At 33.6% G+C, this 6218-nt stretch overlaps 1 protein-coding gene across 10 annotated transcripts in view; it reads right to left on the bottom strand.

Moving 5' to 3' along the window:
• The window catches only part of LOC117169116 (probable tRNA N6-adenosine threonylcarbamoyltransferase, mitochondrial), a 210974-nt gene that overhangs the window by 194849 nt on the left and 9907 nt on the right, over positions 1-6218 (bottom strand). For 7 of the 10 annotated variants that reach the window (XM_033355285.1, XM_033355286.1, XM_033355288.1 and 4 more), the window contains exon 2: positions 3593-3735. The exons of the other annotated variants lie outside the window; for them this stretch is intronic. The gene's annotated coding sequence lies outside the window, so the exon portion shown is untranslated. The remainder of the gene's footprint in view (positions 1-3592; positions 3736-6218) is intronic. 10 annotated transcript variants of the gene reach the window in all.

Here is a 6218-nt window from a genome sequence, read left to right as displayed (position 1 = left end):
ATATCGGTTGAAATTGTTGCTGACTGTGTCAGTTGTTCCCAATTATATTTAATCGTATTGAATTGAGTCAATGCGCTTGCATGCAATGCGCCCTCTGTAGTTTTCGTTTGTAATGTACCCGCCGCGCACGCTTTTATTGGTGATAAGTTAAATTTTTAATGATTTCACAGAAATTTTAAGAACAAAAATTAGCATGTTTGTTCAGACAGTATACCGAATGAAAAATCGATAGTATCTGGGCTATGCCAACATGCAAAAATTATGCCGTTTCACGGATGTGTCAGTGATATGGTGTGATTATCAAGTAGGTAGTAGTAATTTGATTTAGCGGGTTTATTGTTGTAAAATGTTTATTTACTTCTTTTTATATTCATATTGTTGACATTTGTTTGTTTGAAAGAGTAAAAAACCACGTAAATAATTATAGCAATATCAAAATGATGTTGTGGCAATCTTAACCTATCACACAGAATAATTGATACCCAATTGAATACGATATGAATCATTACAGAACGTAGGATGGCGCCAATATTCTGAAACTCGGACCAAATGAATTGTAGATAACTCATTCAAATTTTTAAATTTTTATTAGAAAAATGTATCCAATACTTTTAATTTTCTTGCAATATAAGAATGCTGAATTTTAAAATAATTTTGATTTGAAATTCTTGGAAGTATATAGTTTTAACTATTCAAAATATTTAAAATAATTTGATTCACCTATGCCTAATCTTAAAATCATAAATTCATAAACGGCTATATAACTGTATGGACGTTTTTCTACAATTTTAGCATATCAAAGAATAAGAGTTTGACTTAAAATTAACATCAATTTCACAGGAGATAATTTTAAAATAAACAAAGTTACAGGCTACTGAATCCACATTGTACAATTCTGAATACTTTATTTAGAAGAATGATCTAGACGTCTTGTAATGTTTACATAAATTACCAAACGTTTGAACTCGAAATAGCTGGTTTTAAAGGTTTTAATTATACATTTAAAATGCTCAGTGTTCAGAAAAATTCCACTTTGAATGGTTTAATTTGCAGTTTGGTCTTAAATACTTCAAATAAAAAAGTTTTAGCTTTGAAAACTTAAACTTTGAGTTTTATTCTGTTCTTCTGTTCTGCGTACATTTTTTTGAACTAGAAAATGATTCCAAATTTTTTCTTCAATTTTAGTGTCTACTTTGTGAATAATTAAAAAAAAGTAAATTTACTGTTCAATTTAAAAAGTTGAATTATTAAAATTTTTTTATTATCTTTTATCTCTAATAGTATTGTTTAATTATTTAACTATCTTCAATTAATAGCAGCCTGGAATTTCATTAAAATATTAAATAAAACTTCAATCGATTTTCTGAAGTTACAAGTTTTAAAAATATTCGTTTAATTTTTTTTAATCTCAACCGATTTTAAAACCTATAACCCTTTATAAAATGTTCACTACAATAAATGATCCAAGAGCTCATAACAAAAAAAAACAAAAACAATTTTGCTGCTTTTTTTAACATAAAATCAACTTTTTTATTCTTACCGCGTATCTGACTTTATATTTTCAATGTATAATAATATTGGCACATTTTTATCTTAGCACCACTTTCATCTGGTAAAAATTAGCTAGAAAATTGTTACTTACTTTCTTTCGTAATATATACTGTTTAAAATTGATATTATTACAAAAAGGTGAATAACTGTTTTTAAATAATTCCCGCCATACGAAAGTGCTGCCATCACGTGCCAAATTCCAGGTTCCCGATTGGAAATAATTGGTAATGCAAAATGCTTAATCGTTGCCCATCGTTTTAGAAGAATTAAGAAACACGATTTGTAACGATTGAGATATTAGATCCATCGTTTCTTATTGATCTCAATTGATTATTTCTAGAAGGGAACACATATTGTTCACATGAGACTACCCAGCCTCCTGAACAGTTTAAAATTCGAAATAGTACGCTCGCACACGCAACGTAATGTGGGTGTTTAACCAATCCCAAGTAACTACCGATTTCGTGATTGGTTCTTCGGACACACAGCACTACGAAACGCGCGACTTATGAAATACAAGCTCCCGAAGTAATATTTCTCTCCCGGATTCGTCCCGGTGCACGTTTCTCCCGGCTCGGTGGCCACCCTGAATTTCCATTTGTACCGGCTCAGAGATCGAACCTCAGTCCTCCTTCACGGAAGCCTGACACGCTATCCTGATAAACTTTGACGCGTGAATTCAGATTTAGTTAGTTTGCATCGTCCGTAGCCGCCTTACGGACAAATGCGTAACCCTTGATTTTTCACAATATGGTAGCCGTGTCGTCTTAGCTGCATGGCAACTGATAAATAACAACAGAGGCATTGTTATAGTTCTAATTATTTTCCAAGTTAAGCTTCGGTTTCTTGATACAAAAGCTAGAGAAAAGTATAATTAATTTAAGGATGGAAAACGAAAGAAATAATACTGTAAGTACTTTTTGAAACTGAAATTCACGTGATATACATCGATTTGCTTATTTTTTAATGTGTAAAAATTTTTGAAATGATTTTCAAATAAATGAATAAATCACAATATAAATGTGTTTATTAAATGAAGTAGTTTGTATGTTATTTAAATGACTTTTTCGGAATATTATAGGTTATGTCACCTTTCAACGTGAAGATTGAGAGTAAAACCTTTTTTTGCTTCAATTACTAGCAAGATCATGTAATCGATAAAATTATTACCCATTAAAAAGTGGAATTATTTAAAAGGAAATGAATTGTTCTTTGGGTTTCAAACAGTAGGAAATATTTTTTCTTAACGCCTCTATTGAAACTTCGAGTTTCGATGCCTGTAGAGGGTTGAAACACGGTGTTTACATCCCTAGGGTTGAAACATTTTGTCTTCGAATTTCGATACGTGTAAAGCGGGCTGAAAAACAGTATTTCCCTGCCGATGAAAAAGCATTGAAAACGCAATTACTCGTAACTGGCAAACGGCACTGGGCCGCCAGTGTGTTTTCCAGTAGCTGTTTCTGCTGATTTTCAGCACCTAAACTGCACTGAGGAGTGATGGGACGGTCATATAATGTTCTTATTGTATTCGTCACGTACCGGACGGGCAGAGTTATTTACAGTACCTGGCCGCAACCGAACCGACTCCCGTTTCAGAATTTTCTTTACACTACTAACACTTTTGTTTAATTTATGAATCCAATTTTAAACATCCAAAAGAAAAAGTTAGTTATCTGAAATAATCGAAACCCGTAGATTCAGAATTTCTAACCTTCTCGTAAATAATTTCAAAACTTTACAAATTTTAAATTTTGATTTTTAATCCCTTTCATCCCTAGGGTTGAAACATTTTGTTTCAACTCTAGGATACACAGCAGGTAGGTAGGAAGGTAGGGTCGACAGGTACCTGAACTCAAATTTTTAACAGATTTGCTATGGAAAATAATATACATTAATAGGACTGTAACACAACAATCGCAACTCGTGTGAATGCAGCCCTCTCTTCACTCAGACAGCAAACTTCACACTCGTTGCAATCGCTGTGTCTCATCCCTTGTAATATATCATACTATTATCACGAGAAAAAGAGTTGCAGTGCTACCTGGTTCGACAGTGAAGATCTGTATTGAAGACAAATTAATCTCATTCTGCAAATAGATTATCGTTACTTCTATAGATGAGTTTGATAATCTTTCAAAAGAAGTTAATGCGTATCCATAATTTTAGCTCTAGCTATGTATTATTCTGCAATATAAAACATGTAAATACTTCAATATTATGTAGAAACATTTTGTACATTTGGACACCTGGATGTCAAAATCCCCCCTCTTGGAGTGACCATCTAAAACGACCACTCTCGCGTAGGTCCTCTGAGAGAGCCACTCCGTTTTTTGAGTTAGCCCCTGGTCTTAGTACGTGTACTTAAACGGCAAATAGCAGGTAGTCTTAGTATTTATTACCCTCCGGTTTAATATATTATTTTAAATATTTAGAATTCAAGGATTTCGAAGGATTCAATTAATTCAAGGGAGTTACGGCATTCCAAAAATTCATGGAATTTAAGGAACTTAAGAAATTCGCCAAATTTACGGAATTTCAGGAATTTAAGAAATCCCGTAAATTCCGGCAATTTGTTGAATTCCGTGGATTTTGTGAATTCATTGAATCCCGTGTATTCATGAGTCTGAAGTTCCCAACGTTTACAAAAAACGAAAAAGTCAAAATTTCAAAATGTTTTTAATGATTATTGCTGCATTTAGTGCCGAAAAAGCCACCAAAAAGTTTCATCCCTGTAGTGCATGTGGAACACACCCTAAATCAACCCCTGCACACTATAAAATTCGTTAAAAATACACAATTTCGAAAAGTCAAAATGTTTTAAATGATTATCGCTGCTTTTAGTGCCTAAACTGCAACTAAAAAGTTTCATCCCTCTAGTGCATGTGGAACACACTCCAAATCAACCCCTGCACACTATAGAATTCGTAAAAAATTCACAATTTCCAAAAGTCAAAATGTTTTAAATGATTATTGCTGCATTTAGTGCCTAAAGCGCAACTGAAAAGTTTCATCCCTCTAGTGCATGTGGAAAACACCCCAAATCAACCCCTGCACACTATAAAATTCGTTAAAAATACACAATTTCGAAAAGTTAAAATGTTTCAAATGATTATCGCTGAATTTAGTGCGTAAAGTGCAACTAAACAGTTTCATCCCTCTAGTGCATGTGGAACACACCCCAAATCAACCCCTGCACACTATAAAATTCGTTAAAAATACACAATTCCGCAAACTCAAAATGTTATAAATGATTATCGCTGCATTTAGTGCTTTTGACTTTTCGAAATTGTGTATTTTTAACGAGTTTTATAGTGTGCAGGGGTTGATTTGGGGTGTGTTCCACATGCACTAGAGGGATGAAACTTTTTTATGGTACTTTTGGCTATAAATGCAGGGATAATCATTAAAAAGATTTTGTCTTTTCGAAATTGTGTATTTTTAACGAATTTTATTATATCTAGGGGTTGATTTGGGGTGGGTTCCACATACGCTAGAGGGCTGAAACTTTAAGATGGGACTTTTGGCACATAATACTGTCATAAATAATGAAAACAGTTTGACTTTGCAAATATTTTATTTTTCGTTTTTTCCGTTTTTTGTAAACGTTGGGAACTTCAGACTCATGTGTATTCCGTGAATTATGCGAATACCGTGCGTTAATTGAATTTCTTAAATTACTGGAATTCGTTGAATTTTTGAATCCCATGCATTGCTTGAATTCTTCGAATTCAATGCATTTTTTTTAATTTCGTAAATTCCATGAATTCCGTAAATCACGTGTATTTCTAGATTCCGTGAATTTCCTCAATTTCTTAAATTTCCTCAATTCCGTAATATCGCGCAAATAACCAAGAGTGGTTTTTTTAACATGCAGGTATCAGAATTTATAAAATTTCTATATGGCTCCACATCTGCTGTCCCAACTAAGCCGAGGGTCCTATGCTCGCTCGAGTCAGGTCAGTGTAACTGTTACTCCCTTTTAACGCTTTCCTTGGTCCCTTGGATTTTCTTTATATTTGACTAAGATTTTTAAATCAACGAAGCTTATGAAATGAAGGCGAGGGTCCCTTTTCTCTCACTTTACCGTACGGTACGCTTCTATCTCTCAAATTAATGAAGTATTCAAACGTAAATCTCTTGCAAACACCTGACCTGACTATACATTTTTAAAATAATTTTTACCGCATATTTTCTCTATATACTTCTTGTTTTTATTAGGACATCTTGCAGTAATACAAAACTTATACACTTTCAGTTGATTCCTTTTTTTATTTAAAAATAAATAAAATGTCGAGGATAATGATGAAAATGTAATTACACGTTCATAAAGTAATATATATGTGTGTGTATATAGACATATATATGTAATTAAAAATTTGTCATAAGGACAACCGCATGATTTCGCCGGGAGCGGGTGCTAATCTGAATAATAGCACCCGCCTCCAGCGAAATCGCGGTAAAATTTCAGCCATAACCACGTCTCACAACCCTGAGATAGGTGGTTACAGTCTGTAAAGGAATCAATACGACGATCCAGCAAAAGCCTCGTGCACCCTAAGAACACGGAGACCCAAGGACAACCGCCTTCTGCATTTTTCCCGCAAGTGTTCTAGCATATTGTTGACACGCAGGGATGCTTTTTAGGCTATTAGCAAGTGAAAGCTTGG

The sequence above is a fragment of the Belonocnema kinseyi genome, chromosome 3 (assembly GCF_010883055.1).
Source record: "Belonocnema kinseyi isolate 2016_QV_RU_SX_M_011 chromosome 3, B_treatae_v1, whole genome shotgun sequence".
NCBI classification, from domain to species: Eukaryota; Metazoa; Arthropoda; class Insecta; order Hymenoptera; family Cynipidae; genus Belonocnema; species Belonocnema kinseyi.
This window is presented reverse-complemented; position numbering and strand designations above follow the sequence as displayed.